This window comes from Vipera ursinii (assembly GCF_947247035.1).
Source record: "Vipera ursinii genome assembly, chromosome: Z".
NCBI lineage: Eukaryota > Metazoa > Chordata > Lepidosauria > Squamata > Viperidae > Vipera > Vipera ursinii.
Window position 1 is genome coordinate 83,477,522 of NC_139517.1, and position 18,471 is coordinate 83,495,992.

The window sequence follows — 18,471 nt, forward strand, 5'->3', positions numbered from 1 at the left end:
CATGCCTGCTCTAGATAGTTGAATGCTCCAAAATAAATTCTAGACCAGGCCAGTACATGCAGCCTACCAAGCACCCTTGGACAGAGCACAGACTTTTTTTAAAGTAATAAAATCACCACCACTGCCCTGAAAGTCATGTTGTCTAGTGCCTTCATGGCTTACCATGACCACGAGCTCCAACACTGTAGATGCTCCTCTAGTCTCCAAATGATTGATTAGCCCACAAACATTCCTTTGCAGACTACAAGGATTTTTAATTTATCAGTGTGGGCCTTTCCCTTCTACAAGTTGCACAGATCTCTTCTAGATTTTCCTCTTGCCTTTCCGAGTTAACTCCTTGGTCTGTTATTGAGCAAGAATTTACTTTGTAGGGAAGTATATTATCATTTGAAGTATATTTAACATATGTTCTACCTTTATTTACCAATTATATAATATTTGTATGCAATCCACATGGCAAGGTTTGAGGAAACTTACAATAAAAAAATATATTTTTAAAATCATAAGATTAAAACATCGCCTGGCCTGCACCGCCTCCGCTACCAGCACCGCGCAGCCCCACCATATAGAGTGGGCTCTGGTGCTCCCACAGCACCAGCCGCGCCGGCTCCAGCCCCAGGGGGGAGCCCGCCGCCAACACCCTTTGCACCTGTGACTGCAGCAGCGCCCCCCCACCCCCGCCTGGGAGAGTTCCGGCACCTTTTTTTTTTTTAGAAAAAAAGCACTGATAAGGACTAGCAATATATATTAACATTTCACCTAGGTTAGTAAATCACAATAAAATATAAGTGTTAAAAAGATCTTTATTCAAATATCAATGTCTAGGCCATCTAATCATTGAGGCGTAGCATCGTTCATGTTAAAAAAAAACAGATACTGATCTGGTATAAGACATCAGGTTACAGCCAGTCACAATGTGATCTACAGTTGTTGTGGGACCCCTACAATCACACTGAGGGAAGGATACTTTGCCCAATTTATACAGCATCCTGGCAGATACTGTATAAGATGTGAATTCTATTTAGGTTTGTCCATTGCAGATGTGGTATTCAAAGCCTGGCACCTTTTTTCTGGAGTCCTTTATATGTCTTCCTATGTCTAGACATTCAGCAACCCCATTTGCTTTCCATTGGGGATGAATGTTAAAGTTGTTGAGCAGATGTTGTGCAAGTGCTAATGAAGGCTTCTTGGAATTTCTGGCTGATAAATGAGGAAGGTCAGCATGCACCGGTAGGAGTGAGTTGTTCATAATTTTTCTGTATTCTCTCACTAGTACATTTTGCCTTCCTAAAGCTGGTGGTGCTATATGGCTTAGAACAGGAAGCCAACAAGTCAATGTGGTTTTAATACTGTACATCTACTTATAATCCTCATTATGTTGTTGAGTCTAGCATCTAACTTACTAGTATGGCACAATATCTTGCTGTGGAGTAGACCAGCCCTAGTGCTGATGACCTGAGGGTGGCAGCTGAAGCTCCTCATTTAGTTCCACATAATTTCTGGAGTATGTTGTTCCAGAATGTTTTGCCACCATATTCTCTAGGTGTATATTGTAGGAGAAAGTCCAGTCCGATGTTACTCCAAGGTACTTTGGATGGGGATCATAGGGGAGTAAATTTTTTAAGTAGATCATCAGAGCTTATGCTAATTTGTTCTAAGATAGAAGAACTAATACTGTTATTATTTAAATTTTAAAATAATCCTCACAGGAGATGGTTATTGTTGACTGGGATTGAAGCCAGAGACTTGAATAACAAAAAATTACAAAGAAGTTATAAAACCAAGCGAAGATCTATTTTCCTCCAACAAGACTCTCATCTAACTCTTCTTTAGACAATGGTTCAGGTACGCCAAATGAAGACCTGAAGCCATTCTTTTACTGGTCGTTAGATCCATACTGTATGATTATAAGAGAGCCAATGGAAACAGGAGTAAATCTAGCCAAAGAATGTGCCTTCATGAATCAATAATCATGTATGGACAACAAATGATAGTCTGGTACAAAGGAATTGATTATGCTGGAAGATGAGGCCAAGGATATAGATCAGGGGTGTCAAACTCAATTTCATTGAGGGCAGCATCAGCATTGTGGTTGCCCTCGGGGCCGGGTGGGTATGGTCTGGGTGGGCATGACCTACTGGGTGGGCATGGCTAGAGTGCGTATGGCCTACTGGGTGGGCATGGCTAGAGTGCGTATGGCCTACTGGGTGGGCATGGCCAGCTCTACATCATTGGCATCAAGGGTGCCTATGGGGGCCTGGGCAGGAGTGGGACAGATCTGAAGATCTCTGGCAGAAGGAGGGTCTCTGGGCCAGGGCCAAGGCAGTGGTGGCCGTTCCTTCACTGTTTCCAGGATGGTTTCACGGGCCGCATGAAAGCACTTTGCGGGCCAGATCCAGCCCCGGGCCTTGTGTTTGACATGTCTGATATAGATGATTCTCCTCCTCCAGGCCCAAGAATCAGAAATTCTAATGAGTCATTAAGATCAGGTTTGCTAACATTAATAGACATTTTAGCAAACAACAACTGGATCTCAACAGACTAGCCTACACTTGGGAACAGGGCATCTCCATGAAGAAATACTTTTTAGCTGAGGGTCAAGATCTATTACAAACATTGATGGAAGTGACACTTTTTATGACATTCTTTGCCAGGAAGGAAGGAAGGAAGGAAGGAAGGAAGGAAGGAAGGAAGGAAGGAAGGAAGGAAGGAAGGAAGGAAGGAAGGAAGGAAGGAAGGAAGGAAGGAAGGAAGGAAAGGAAGGAAGGAAGGAAGGGTGAATTGATTGAAATGAAAGGGAATACTGGATGGATTATTGGATGGATTTGATTAGATGTTCAAAAAGAATGTTGATATAAATTATTTTTAGCTATGTTTGCTTTTTTATTTATCATGCTCTTGATTTATTATGGCTGATTGCAGAATCAGACAAATGTTTAGACTGAATTTGCTATTTTTGTCTACCTAGCAAATATTTCTTAAGAGTTTGAAATAGATAGATGTTGTTCAATGATGTTAAAGTTATCATCACAGCATGTAAGCTGTTCCAACTAAAGCTACCTTTTGCAGTTGACTGATGATAATTTTTAAATCCCTATGGTGCTAAAATATTTTGAGATTGCACCTAAAGTATATATTAATATTGGTACTACCTTTGCTTTCTTTTGCCAATTTATTCTATGTCTATTTACAGGCTTTACATTTTGTGGTTTCTTTCTTTTCCATTTTGCTCTCTCCAAGTAGTCTATCTGTTTTATATTGTTGTAGCAGCTAAATAGGTCTATTGTTTCTTCGGCTGCAGAAGTGGGATTTGCTGTCTATTGCTGTCTTCTCAATGGTGGCTTCGTATGCCAGAATTAGCCCCTTTGTCTCTTTCTTTAATTTGCCTGCTCTTAACTATTGACAAGTCTTATTGTTATCTGATTTCTCTGCTATTTTTTTATGTAATTGCCATGTCTCTTTTCTGCAAAGTGCAAATGGAGTCCACATCCCACCTGCATCCTCCGGTGCAAACGTGCGCATCCTCCTCCTCCCACCTCCCGCAAACTCCTGCAAAGCGTAAATGGAGGCCATGTCCCACCTGCATCCTCTGGTGCAAACATGCTTATCGTCCTCCCCCTGCCCCCCACAAGCTTCTGCAAAGCGCAAATGGCCACGTCCCACCTGCCTCTTCCAGTGCAAATGCGCGCATCCTCCTCCCTCCCGTCCCCCCCACAAGCTTCTGCAAAGCGTAAATGGAGGCCATGTCCCACCTGCCTGCTCCGAAGTGCAAACACACGCGTCCTTCCCCCGCCCCGCCGCTGGTCCCACGAGACCACGGAGCCTTCTTTGGACAGGGAGAAGCTGTCTCCTGTGGACCGGTGTCTAGGGGCAAAGAGAAGAGCCCCCAAAGGGCAGAGATGGCCGGGGACGGGGGGAGAGATATAGGAATGTGGGGTGGGAGTCAATTGCGGGGAGCCTGTTCTGCTATTGGGGAGGGGAGGCTGAGCTGCTGAAGCAGAGAGAGAAGGGGACTAACTGGAGTCAGGAGGCCAGCATTGAAAGGGATATTCCCTGTCCAAGCTTGGGGAAAAAAGAGAGAGTGTGTGCCCAGCTTCTCTCTTTCTAGGCTGAAGCAGAGGTGTTGGAAGATAAAAGGACTGCCTGGAGTGAGGAGTTCAAGGAATGTGAGAAGAGTGGTGCTGGGAGAACTTCAGGAAGGCTCCGTTCAGGAGGAGTGGAGTGTTGAAGCGGAGGGCAAGAGAAGTGAGGTCGGCCTCTTCCTAAACATAGGCCAGGCAGGCTGGATGCTCCCTCTGCGGCTGGTCAGGGAGATCCTGGTTTTCCTTTCCCAGCTTGGCTCGTCAATTTTTCCGCTCTCTCTCCTTTTTTGTTTGTTAGTTTTTGTTTTGAGTCGCACTGCTCACCTTTTTCGCCCATTTCCTTTGTGGCTGGCTAGGCTTGTGTTTGCCTCTGCCCTGCATGGCTGTACCACTCGTGCATGTGATCGGCCTTCACACCACCACTGCCGGCGCCCACAATCTGCCCAGCCTCCCCTACACCTGCTTTCCTCTAGGGCTGCAGAGCGATTTCACTCCCCCCCCAAGAGCCAATTTGGAGGGAGGCGAGTGGCTGCTATGCGCCTGAAAGCGGCCCTCTGCCACGACGCACCTGGCAGCCGTTCTCCTACAGAGGGAAGTGAGTGGCTACTATGCACCCGAAACCGGCCTGCTGCGGCAACGCACAAGGTGGTTTTTCGCCTCCGGCCAGAGCCAAACAACCATCCCAGGCCAAACCAGACATTTGCCATGACGCACAAGGCAGCTGTTTGCCTCCGGTCAAAGACAAACAGCCGCCTCGCAGCAAATGTTTGGTTTTGACATGGTGTGGATCTTTGCCTCCCGCTGGAGGCAAACAACCAGCAAATGGGGCAGATGTTTGCCTCCAGCCAGAGTAAAAGAACTAGCAAATGGCGTGAATCTTTGCCTCCTCTTGGCCCCAGCCTTGGCCTTTTGAGAGAGCAGAACCCCCTTCTGCCCCCGTAGCCCAGGTGGCCGGCTCGATCTGACTGGGAGTGAGGTAGGCACAGCCGGCCTTTGACTCCTGGCGGCCCACAGCGCAGTGAGTAGCAGCCTGCCATGGTGGGGGGAGGGAAGATTGGTGCCCCATCAGTCCCCCGAGCCCTGGCTGAGCCATCACAAGGATTGCCGTGCCACTACCGCTGTTCCCTTCCCTACTGATTCTCCTGCCGCTGCCACTGTTTCCCCCATATGGATTGTCCTGCCGCCACCATTTCCACCCCCCACATGGGTCACCCTGCTGCCGCTTGGAAACGGCCTCTGTCCCACAGATCTAGGGCTGCACAGTGATTTTGCACACACACCCCATGGCCGATCCAGGTGACAGAGGCCTTTTTGAAGCTTCTGGAGCTTGCATCCATGGCTGTGGGGCACTTTTGTGGCGCCTCAGCGGCCTGGATCGGCAGTAGGGATCATTGTGCAGCCCTAGATCCGTGGGGCAGAGGTCATTTGCAGGACTTTGGAGCCTGGATCGGGCCACTGGCGCACCGCACAATTGCCCCGCGGCCATGGATGCGAGCTCCAGAGGCTTCAAAAAGGCATCTGCAACCCTGATTGGCCGTTGAGGGGGCACGAAATCGCTCTGGAGGCTTACCTGGACTCATGCTGCAGCTGCCTCCACCATCCAGCCCAGATCTGCCCAGCTCTTGCAGATGCTCCCTGACTCTCAGTGCAGACAGAAAGAGAGCAAGAGTGCAGGAGCACGTGGAGAGGGGGCGGGGCATCCTGGCCCCGCCTCCCTCTTGGGTGATGGCATATGTGCCAACAGGGATAGCTCCGCGTGCCGGCTGTGGCACGCGTGCCATAGGTTCTCCATCCCTGCCATAGGTCATTTTGTTTTTTTCATTTTCCCTTATTTTATCCCTGCTGTTTTAACTTTAAAACAGAATATTATCATGGATGTATATAGATTTCCAGATTCAGGATTTCAGTTGTCAGAATTCTCACCAATGGCTTTATGGGGTGAAAAAGTCTGGAATTTATTAAAATTGGGAAACAGTGGGTTATCATTAGAGGCACAAATAATGGGATTCTACACATGGTAGTTTTCCATTTTGCACTGAAGTTAAGAGGATCTGTTTATGCATGCCTACGATTACTCTCTGTTGAATGAATATATGATCTAATAAATGTAATTATAATACTATCAAGACTGTAATTTTTCCTTCAACAAATTAATGTGGAGCTAAATCCCAGTTAAAAATGGCTCTTCTTATAAGCTGTTTCATTTCACTCTTCAGAGAAAGAACTGAAGTTAAAAGTACAGACATTCCAAACTTTGCTCTGGTTCTTAACTGTGTGAAATTTCACTGCAGTTCTTGCACTGTGTAATTGGACATATATATTTTTAAATATGTTGTTACATCCCATTAATTTCTAAGCAGAGGAGCCAGGTGTAAAATAGCAGGCAATTTGGATTCATCATAGCTGACAAAATCTTTCAATATGTACCACCCATTCATATATAAATGGGTCTGCTTGTATGAACCTTTTCTAGCACACAGTATCTCTAAGATACATCTGCTAATTTATGCTAATATGGTTTCTGTCATCCTTCTGATTCTTATCTCTAGTTTATGGGCAAAGTCTAAGGTCAGTTTTACAGTGTTTAAATTCTGATAGATGTTTAGGAAACAGGCAAAACAAAATTCACAATTTTCCAGAGAAAAGAGATGAGCTCCTCTGTAATAAATGTCTAAAAGCATTGTGTAAAATGTCACAAGGCAAAGTATACTTTGCTTTTGCTTTAGAGTGTATAAATCTTTTACCTTTTACTAAAGGAGCCACAAGCCAGCAGTTGCTTTTTATTCCTAAGAACATACAAAGTATTTCTGTGATCTTGTTTGCAGTGGACCAATTAAGAATTATAAACCAACAATGCATTTGTACACATGCAAGATTTGCAACTTTGGAAGAAAGATTGGGATTTTTTTCTTCTTTTTCTATTACATCTTGGTAAAAATCTACACTGTAAAACTATTAATTGCAACTAAAAAGTAGGTTCAGGCTATAGAAAAAAATAAAATGAATGGCATACAAACGAAGCAAGGATAATTGGAAGTTAAATCATTCTCACCTATTGCAGAATAACTGATTTCAGTTCAATTAATTCAAGAATAAATGTTTTTTTAATATAGGTGGTTGATAAACTGCCATATAACATCTGAGTCAGTTTACAGTTTAATCAGTTAAGTCTTAACCATATTATTTTTAGATGTACTTCTTAGCTACATATAATGCTTTTCTGAGGTAATGGAGTGTTTAGATAGGTTTTAATGGTAAATATTTAAAGATGATATTTAAAGTTGATAGCTACCAGTCAAGGCATGCCTATAGCAGGCATGTAGTATGAAGGAGATTTTTAATGTGGGTATATTAATCACCAGATGACTGCAGAATGAAGCAGTAGTTTATTTGTTTGTCTTCAGATTGCATGAAGAAATAACATGCCTACTCATGGCATTCCATATGCTCATCTGGATTTGTTTGCAGAAATCTTGTTACTGATATGCTTTGCTGAAAACGAAAAGGCTAAGAGCAATACATAAATCTCTGATTCTACCACTTCATATTTCATTTACCATTGGGGAATTACATGTGTGAAAAGGTTACCATGGGTAAAAAAATCTTTGTATGCTTTATTTAAAGTTACTGATGAATATGTTTTAGTGAAGGCATTGAAAGCTTTAGCTTCAAGGCCTAATATACTGAATATATGTCAGGCCCAGAATTGTTATGTTGTGTATATATGGGAAAGGGACATCATGGATCATAAAGCACTGGGCTTATAGCTTGAAGTCATTGACAATACATTCAGGACCAAGTACAGTTAAATAAGGGGGACTGTATTGCTGAAAGAAAAATCTTCGTCAGGGCCCAGTCCAAGCTGGGAATAAACAAATGGAGACTGCTTTAGAAAGAAGGTTGTCGTTTATTGGAGAGGAGAGCCAGGCAGAAAAATGGCTCTGGGAAAGCTGACCATATGTAGCAGGATTTTATACCTCATTTGGGCTTTGTATTTGGAGTTCTTCCTGCTTGAGACTTTGTATTTCCTGTGTCATGTACTTTGACCTGAGTCTGAGTGTGTCCTTTTGGTATTGGTGCGTTAATCCTATTATGTTTCTTGTCTTTAGAATTTGGGTGGGGTATGTAGAATATTAGGTGTCTTTATCTTCCTAATCTCTTCAATTTCTAGCTGGAAGGCTCCAACCTTTCTGAAAGGATTATTGAATTTGCATTTCTAAAAGCTGGCCTCTGCCTAGTTTCTGCTTGGGGAAGACGGGCTGGGGCTGGTTTCAGTCTGTTTTTAAAGATCTTCTCCATTATTCCTTTGGGGAAGTATATTTTGCCTTTTTAATATTCCCCCAAATGTTTATTTCTTTGGATTCTGCCTACAGTATGATATGAGGAATAAATATGGGATCATATTTACAAAATATTGCACGAAAAGCAGCTAAAACCATCAGTATATTTTGGAAGGAAGATGGAAGGTGTCTATTTTAAACACTGTATCAAACTAATTGATAAAGGAGTCCAATGTACCCAAGGATAATCATAAAACAAAATAACTAGTGGCAGTGAAAATGCCACTTGCAGTCCACACATTCATTACAGTTATGCAAATAGGGTGATTTGTGCAATCTGAAGACAAACCTCTCAAAGCCTTTGAAATGGCTCTCAATTGACATGATTAAAAGACTGTAGGCAATCAACATAATTATATGTTGCCAAGTATTAATATATTGTTTAAATTCTGAGACTTTTTGCAGATGTTTCAAATATGCTTGTGTTCTGGAGAGATTCTTGTTTTTTTCTTTTTATTTCTGTTTTGATATGTAGAAATTATAATTTCACATACCCGTATATACTTGAGTATAAGCCGACTCGAGTATAAGCCGAGACCCCCAATTTCACCCCCAAAAACTGGAAAAAGTTGGTGACTTGAGTATAAGCCGATCCGCCGTTCTGCAAGCCTCCGCCGCCGGCTGCTTCGTTCCGCAGCGGAAAGAAGCAGGCAGGCTGCTTCTTTCCGCTGCGGAAAGAAGGCTGCTTCTTTCCGCAGTGGAAAGAAGCAGCCTGCTTCGTTCAGGCTGCTTCGTTCCGCAGCGGAAAGAAGCAGGCAGGCTGCTTCGTTCCGCAGCGGAAAGAAGCAGGCAGGCTGCTTCTTTCCGCTGCGGAAAGAAGGCTGCTTCTTTCCGCAGCGGAAAGAAGCAGCCTGCTTCGTTCAGGCTGCTTCGTTCCGCAGCGGAAAGAAGCAGGCAGGCTGCTTCTTTCCGCTGCGGAAAGAAGGCTGCTTCTTTCCGCAGTGGAAAGAAGCAGCCTGCTTCGTTCAGGCTACTTCGTTCCGCAGCGGAAAGAAGCAGGCAGGCTGCTTCTTTCCGCTGCGGAAAGAAGGCTGCTTCTTTCCGCAGTGGAAAGAAGCAGCCTGCTTCGTTCAGGCTGCTTCGTTCCGCAGCGGAAAGAAGCAGGCAGGCTGCTTCTTTCCGCTGCGGAAAGAAGGCTGCTTCTTTCCGCAGCGGAAAGAAGCAGCCTGCTTCGTTCAGGCTGCTTCGTTCCGCAGCGGAAAGAAGCAGGCAGGCTGCTTCTTTCCGCTGCGGAAAGAAGGCTGCTTCTTTCCGCAGTGGAAAGAAGCAGCCTGCTTCGTTCAGGCTGCTTCATTCCACAGCGGAAAGAAGCAGGCAGGCTGCTTCGTTCCGCAGCGGAAAGAAGCAGGCAGGCTGCTTCTTTCCGCTGCGGAAAGAAGGCTGCTTCTTTCCGCAGCGGAAAGAAGCAGCCTGCTTCGTTCAGGCTGCTTCGTTCCGCAGCGGAAAGAAGCAGGCAGGCTGCTTCTTTCCGCTGCGGAAAGAAGGCTGCTTCTTTCCGCAGCGGAAAGAAGCAGCCTGCTTCGTTCAGGCTGCTTCGTTCCGCAGCGGAAAGAAGCAGGCAGGCTGCTTCTTTCCGCTGCGGAAAGAAGGCTGCTTCTTTCCGCAGCGGAAAGAAGCAGCCTGCTTCGTTCAGGCTGCTTCGTTCCGCAGCGGAAAGAAGGCTGCTTCTTTCCGCAGCGGAAAGAAGCAGCCTGCTTCGTTCAGGCTGCTTCGTTCCGCAGCAGAAAGAAGCAGGCAGGCTGCTTCTTTCCGCTGCGGAAAGAAGGCTGCTTCTTTCCGCAGTGGAAAGAAGCAGCCTGCTTCGTTCAGGCTGCTTCGTTCCGCAGCGGAAAGAAGCAGGCAGGCTGCTTCGTTCTGCAGCGGAAAGAAGCAGGCAGGCTGCTTCTTTCCGCTGCGGAAAGAAGGCTGCTTCTTTCCGCAGTGGAAAGAAGCAGCCTGCTTCGTTCAGGCTGCTTCGTTCCGCAGCGGAAAGAAGCAGGCAGGCTGCTTCTTTCCGCTGCGGAAAGAAGGCTGCTTCTTTCCGCAGTGGAAAGAAGCAGCCTGCTTCGTTCAGGCTGCTTCGTTCCGCAGCGGAAAGAAGCAGGCAGGCTGCTTCTTTCCGCTGCGGAAAGAAGGCTGCTTCTTTCCGCAGTGGAAAGAAGCAGCCTGCTTCGTTCAGGCTGCTTTGTTCCGCTGCGGAAAGAAGCAGGCAGGCAAGGCACGGAGATCCGGAGACCTGCCGACGTTTGGGGAGGTTTGGGGAGGTGCCCAAACCTCCCCAAACGTCAGCAGGTCTCCGGATCTCCTCCCCAAACCTCCCCAAACGTCGGCAGGTCTCGGGATCTCCGTGCCTTGCCTGCCTGCTTCTTTCCGCTGCGGAAAGAAGCAGGCAGGCAAGGCACGGAGATCCGGAGACCTGGGGAGGTTTGGGGAGGTGCCCAAACCTCCCCAAACGTCAGCAGGTCTCCGGATCTCCGTGACCTGCCTGCCTGCTTCTTTCCGCAGCGGAAAGAAGCAGGCAGGCAAGGCACGGAGATCCGGAGACCTGCCGACGTTTGGGGAGGTTTGGGGAGGTGCGCGCGCACCTCCCCAAACCTCCCCAAACTTCGGCAGGTCTCCGGACGGCGGCTGCTTGGGAGAGGTGCGCGCAATCCCGGAAGCACCAAAGCCTCGGCCGCGCACAAGTCCTCGGTAAGTTTTTTTTGTTGACTGGAGTATAAGCCGAAGTGGAATTTTTCAGCCCAAAAAGTGGGCTGAAAAATTCGGCTTATACTCAAGTATATACGGTATACACACATTAAAAAAAGTATTTTATTCTGTTAAAGTTTTTTTGAATCTCACAGCAACAAAAATAAATACTACCTGAATACCATGCCATATAATATGAAACATATTATTATAATTTTCTATTATATTGATCACAGAGGTGTTGTCCACTCTCTTAAATCTTGTTAGCAACAGTAACCCCTTGGTAGTTCTTATCTTGGATAAACTATTAAAACTCATTCTAAACACTGAGCAATTTTAGATTAGGATAAGAACATTGATGGGATACAGTAGCAGATCTGGGTGATTTGCAGTATAGTACGTAAGTAAAAGCTTCTAACATCTAGTGATTAGCTATAGTGACAACAAAAATCTGTTTATTTTGTCTTGAACTTTTTGGCTAAATAAAGGCAACTTGTTGGAAAACAGGAGCAGTTCTGAATATGAAGGTATTTGTGAATTTTTGTAAGTTTTGATACTAAAGCTAAATCGTTATGCCTAGTTCTGGGTGTTAATATCAATATTAGTATTAGAATTATTAGTACTGCTTTATAAAACCATAGTAACACCATACCTAGAATACTGCAACCAATTCTGGTGACCATACTACAAAAGAGATGTTGAGACCTTGGAAAAAGTTCAGAGAAGAGCAACTAAAATGATCAAAGACCTAGAAACTAAAATATATGAAGAACCTGCAGGACTTGGGTTTGGCTAGTCTATAGAAAAGAAGAAAGAGAGGTGACATGATAGCAGTATTCCAGTATTTGAGGGGCTGCCACAAAGAAGAGGGCGGCAAACTATTCTCCAAAGCATCAGAGGCAACCTAACTAAAGTGAGAAGCAACCTGGAATTAAGGTGAAACTTTTAACAGTGAGGACAATTAGTAACCAGTGGAACAGCTTGCCTTCAGAATTCATGGGCGGCCCATCCCTGGAGATTTTTAAGAAAAGACTAGACAGTCACTTGTCTGAAATGGTATAGGTTCTTCTGCTCAAGCAGAGGGCTGGACTAGAAGACCTCCAAGGTCCCTTCCAGCTTTGCTTTGCTTTGCTTTGCTTTGCTTCTATTCTATTCTATTCTATTCTATTCTATTCTATTCTATTCTATTCTATTCTATTCTATTCTATTCTATTCTATTCTATTCTAAAGAGAGAAATACACAGAGAATCTAAAGTTTGCATTTATTTATTTATTTATAATGAGACTTGTATGCCGCCCTATCTCCCGAAGGACTCAGGGTGGCTAACAACAATAAAATACAATAAATACAAATATTAAAAAAGAATTAAATTATGTCGAAGTCCCACTAAAACCAATAAAAACATTTAAAATCATAATTAAAACCCCATTATCATCAGTCCATGTTCTTGCTATAGATTCAATTATATCGTTTAAAAACTTGTTTTGGAAATCCACACTACTGTGAATTGTTCAAATTCCTAGCTGCAATATTAGGAAATAATATTCACAATCATTAGCAAGATAAAACTCCATTGGCAATCAAAGTCGTGTATCAATATGGTGCTTAAACTCTACAGAAACAGTCCTATTGAAATGAGAAATTGAATAATTGTAAACAATATAGGAAAAGAATAAAAAAGGAAAACATGTTCTATTTAATTCGGAATATTATTGGACTCTGACTCAGCTTCACTTCTGGGAGCCTCATCTGAGAAAAGTTGGCATTTTGGAATATTTGTCTCTGCCTCTGTATCTGTTGATGCTGTTAAGGGTAGCAGAATGAATACCATGTGTTGTTTCTCGCTTTGGCAGATACTGCTGAGCACATGCTTCTGTGGGTAGAATTGCCATATCAGGCTTTCTGGCAATCATAGTTAATTTTTAATCCATATTAATGTCCTTTTCATAGTCTCCTTTTTAGAAGTTGTTAATACATAGCAGCTGACTAAAATTCCCTGCTTCTGAATAACCAACAGCTTAATTATGTAGCAGCTTTTGTTGTCTCTTGAACTTGATGGATGAACATGGTACAATGTACAAATATCTCATCCAACAAGTTTTCTTTTACATTTATGTTTGCATTCTGAACTGTGCTGTGACCTTAGTTTCACCTTGCAGAAGATCTTTATCTGATTTTTTTCCTTGCTTACAAAATATCAATAGGATTTAGCTAAACTTTTTAAAATAAATACAACAAAATCCCACTGACAACTTGGGTTACCTGTTGTGATTTGGTGACTTATGATGCAACAACTTGGGTGACTTGCTTCTGCTTTCTCATGACTTATTGTTTTATCAATTATATAAAATACAAATAAAAATAGGAAATTAAGGGAAGGAAAAAGAGGGGAAAAGAAAATATTAGATGTAAGGGAAGAAAGAAAAAAGCATTGACTTCCAACTCTTTTTAACACAGTACAAGATAACAATATTACAGCCTAAGGCTTTTACTTTTACATATTAGTATGTCATTAGCTATTTCTATAACAAAAAAACTATCTAATTGGCAAAACCAAAGTTTCATTTTTATATCACAAGCATAAAATCCAGAAGTGCTATACAAATAAAAAACATAACTAAATATATTCTCCTCTTTGACTAAAACAATTAACCATTCCTGCTTTATCTTTCTTGCAGTGGAAAGAATATACATTTCTGTTTGCACTTAATAATCTTGATAAATTATCACCATTTATATTAACAAAATTCATTGTATTCTTTCAGATTCTTTAGCAGACTTCTTCTGCTATCAACATATTATATGCAAGAACCTTACGTTATCTAAAGGTTGTGTTATAATTGCTAGTTTATTTATTTGTTGTTAAATTTATTTGCTGCCTATCTCTTTGTGGGGTAGTCTATCTAGACAAGGAACTGGTTCCGTGGAGAAAGTTTTTTCTAAAGACTGGAGGGGGGCATGGGTTCCGTGTGCTTCCTGCATTCCATGGATGGGGCTTCACTTGTTTGCATGGCCCAGTTTTTGGCATGCACAGACTGGTGCCCATTCGTGGACTGGTGACTAGGGACCTCTGGTCTAGGCAGCATCATCAGGGTCCAGTCCAAGCCAGGAATAAACAAAATGGAGACTGCTTAGGAAAGAAGGTACAGTTTATTTAGTTGCCAGAAACTTCAGTGACACAGCATGTTTCTGGGGTGGCTGACAAAATGGAGCTGGGAATGGGTGGATTTTTATACCTTTTGGAGGTTTTGTGTTTGGAGTTGTTCCTGTTTGAGGTTGTTTCTGTTCCTGTGCAATGAACTTTGATCTGAGGTTCAGTGTGCCCTTTGGTATTCTAATGGTGGTGGGTTAATCCTATTATATACCAAAGGTCATGTTGTGTTCTTGGGAGTCTTTGTTTTTCTAATCCCATCAGCTCAAATCTTTTCTGGGGCAGTGTCTGAAAGCATTTTGCTTATGAATAGGTGACCCAGTCTTTCTGAATAGGATTATAAAATCTGCATTTCTAGAGAGTTGGCCTGCTCAGTTTCTCCATGGGGAAACTTGGGCAGAAAAGCCTTTTAAGATTTTTTTCTCCATTATTCCTTTGGGGAAATAAAATATTCTACCTTCTTTAATATCCCCCCAAGTATTTCCTTCTCAGAAGGAGGGTTGCTGACTTCCTACATTATTTTGGGAAAATAAATTGTATCAAGTGTATCATAACTTTTATGATATGGGTATCATATAATTTTATTGGTTGATTGATTGAAATTATTTGCTGCCCATCTCATAACAAAACTGGGTGACTATATGATAGTTGGAAGAAAATCTAATAACCCTTTTCTCCCATTCCATCACCCTTGAGAATGGTCACTCTGACACTGTCATAATTAGCAGGAAGAGAACTAATGTTTGTATTTTTATTTATTGGAGAGGAAGGATTATAAGGAAGAAAGCAAGCATACAATGGGGAATGCACATTTAAAGGAATATGCTAGAATTATCTGGTTGCCTAACATGCTCATGGCTGCAAACCTCAAGGTGCTTAGGAGGCAGAAGAAAGCCTTTACAGATAGTCTTTGACTAATGTCCATTGTAAGTCTATGAGGTTATAAAGTGCATCATTGTCATGCGTCCTTCTCAGTCCTAAAGGAATGACTAGTAGACAGGAACGAGTTGATGTACAGCTTAATCCGTACAGGAAAAAAGTCAGCGCTGGGAGTGAACTGCTCCCAGCGCTTTACATAGCCTCCCCGCCCTGTAGCTCCACCCCCCCAGCCTGAAAGCCAGCATCTGGCATTTAGTCCTGATAAGCAGCAGACTGAGTCCTTGCCTCCCTCCTGACCCGCTGTCCAGCCCTACCGGAAGACATGCAGCAGATCACACTGTGGAGCACCAGACCCCAGGTAGGGATCCTGCTGTCCCCTCCATGCACTGTGCTGACTGCCAGGGTCTGGTTACATCATCAGCCGTTGTCATGGGGTCTTCCCCCCTTGCTGTGGCCGCCCATCTCTTGCGCCACCATCTGCTTCGGCCTCGAAATGTGGACTGTGGGGATTTTCCCCCCCCACAGGGACTTCGCCAGCTCATCCCTTGTGCTGCTGGTGCCCTTGGGCCTGAGCCACAAGGACGCCCTGCCCCAGTGGTGCCGTTGGTCCGCCTCCTCTGGCCTCCTTGTGCTTGGGCTGTAATCTCGCCTCCCGTGGTGGCAATGCTGGAACTGCGCTGGGCCACCCAGCCTCCCTGGCGGCATTACCGGGCCCCTAGCTTCCTGCAGCAGAACAACCTCTCCCATGCTGGTGGTCTCCTGGAGCTGCCTTGGGCTGTGGGACCGCCTTCTGCGCTGGAGTTGCACCGGGCCACCTGGCTTCCTGGCGACATTCTCAGCCCACTTGGAGTCAGGTAGCAAGGCGGGCTTCTGGTGCTGTCTTCCACCCTCTCCCAAATGTGTTGAGCCCATGGGGCTCCACAGGTGGCTCCCTCTACCAGGGCTCCACCTGGAAGGCAAGGAGAACCATATAAGTGGTCATCCGCCATGGTGGACAGTTTGGCTGACCCCCCACCTGGCTTACCAGGACACTGGTGATGGAATGCTCGCACCATGCAGGGGGCATGGACGTCTGCCTCCCTCACCCATGATGCCTCTGTAATGGGGTATTTCTTCCATCATACCAGGTATTGTAACCATCCCTGTCAAATCCGGGAGTCCAGGACCTCCTGTATCTCATAGTGATCCCCCGTGACAAGCCCTGGTATTCCTTTTATGGGCCTACATGAAGGATCCTCCACCGTCTTTAGCAGAGTACTGTGGAAAACTGGGTGTATTTCCCCTAAAAAATGAGGTAGCTGTAATTGCATGGCCACCGGGTTGATGACTTGTGTGACCTGGAAGGGTCCTAGGAATTTTGGGGCCAGTTTCTTACAAGGCACCTGCAGCCATAGATATTTTGTTGAGAGGTTTATCAGGTCACCCACCCGGAAAGGCTTCTGGGGCCTCCTTTTCCTATCGGCCTGCACCTTTGTAGTCTCCCCAGCTTTCACTAGGGCCCTCTTAACCGCACCCCTCCACATGCATTATTCACTCCCATGGCAACTGCTCATTCTGCTGCCCCATTGGTGCTGGGATGGTACACCGAGCTGAGACACTGGGACAACCCAATGGACTGGATGAACGTATGCCAGAAGCAGGCCATGAACAGCACCCCCCAATCTGAGATGATCCATCAGGGTACTCCATGCAGGCGATACACGTGTGATGAAGAGGTTGGCTACCCTCCAAGCAGACGGCAACCCTTTACATGGGATAAAGTGTGCCTGCTTGGAGAAGAGGTCTATGACGGTCCAAACGACAGTATAGCCATGGCTCTCTGGCAACTTGACGATTAAGTCCATCGCAATGTCCTCCCAGGGTTGGGTTGGGTCTGCCATGTTTGCAACAACCCCAAGGGCTTCCCTGTACAGCGCTTTGCGGTGGCACAGACGTGACACCCCTGGACATAGACCTCTACCTCTGCTTTCATCTGTGGCCACCAGAACTGGCGCCTTGCTAAATATAGCATCTTGAGGAACCTGAAGTGACCCACCTGTTTTACATCATGGCACAGTTGTAGCAACCCCTATCTCAGAGCTTGTGGAACGTAGAGTTTGTCACCATGCCAGCGTAGCCCTTCCTGTTTTGTCAGCAGGTCTGGATTGTCCTGTAACCAGGGGTCATCTTGGACCACTTTCTGCAGCTCTTGGACCAGGTTGCTCGCTACGGTACAGGGTACTGCCCTCACTGCAGCTTGCCGGTAAGGAGGCATGATTGCCTGTACCAGCTACTTCCACCGGGTGTTGTATTGGAGCATTCTCGACAAGGTGTCGGCTAAGAACTTCTTCCCCCCTAGTACGTACTTTAACTGGAAGTGGAAGCATTGGAAGTACTGTGCCCATCGGATGTGTTTAGGGGAGAGGCACCTCAGTGTCTGCAGTACCTCAAGGTTCTTATGGTCTGTCCAGACCTCGAATGGTTCCTTCGCCCCCTCCAAGGGGTGTTGCCACGTCGAGAGTGCCCACCGCACAGCAAACGCCTCTTTCTCCCAGATGACCCATGCCCTCTTGGTACCTGTTAGTTTCCACAACGTGTAGAGCTGCAATGACCCCTGGCTGTTACTCTGGAGTAAAACTGCCCCCACTGCGTCATCACTGCGTCATCACTGACTGTAAGCCTATATTAGTCACTAAGTTCTTTTCTAAAGCTTTTTTATTGCAATTGTTTGTAATTGTATTTTCAAAATTTTCTTTTTCAGGAACACTGTTACTTTTTAGCTTCTTCTGCAACAGAATCCTACTTATCATTGCTTTGAATTTATTAAGATTTTCTTTTTTTAAAAAAAATCTAAAACAGATTTGATTTATTCAGCTTTACTGTTTTTTTATTAAAGAGTTTTACAAAAACAAAGTTTTACAATATATCCCCAAATCCCCCCCACCCCAAACCCGCCCACTTCCCACCCCACTTCCCAGAGCTAAATACAGGGTTATAGTTATAGTAATCATATTCTAAATAAAAATTATGCATAATATACAATTAACCAAATTCATAATGTGCTTTAACTCCCCTTTATCATAACTACAAACAAAGTACCAATAACAATATCCCACTAAAATCTACTCATAAGCTAAATGGAACTTTTTAGTCCCATATTTGTTCTGAATATAATCTATCCATCTCCTCCAAACTGAAATATATCTTTCCTGTGAATGATCTTTCAAATAAGCAGAAATCTTAGACATTTCTGCAAGATTCGAAACTTTAAACACCCATTCTTCTATAGTAGGCAAACTATCCTTCTTCCAATATTGTCCCACCAGTAACCGTGCTGCTGTTATCATATTCAACATCAAATTAGTTTCTTTA

General features: G+C 44.5%; 1 protein-coding gene across 4 annotated transcripts in view; it reads left to right on the forward strand.

Moving 5' to 3' along the window:
* Positions 1-18,471, forward strand: part of THRB (thyroid hormone receptor beta) — a 224,619-nt gene that overhangs the window by 68,340 nt on the left and 137,808 nt on the right. Inside the window, exon 1 of one of the 4 annotated variants that reach the window (XM_083376159.1) lies at positions 6,593-6,650. The exons of the other annotated variants lie outside the window; for them this stretch is intronic. The gene's annotated coding sequence lies outside the window, so the exon portion shown is untranslated. Of the gene's footprint in view, positions 1-6,592; positions 6,651-18,471 lie in introns of those variants that run through there. 4 annotated transcript variants of the gene reach the window in all.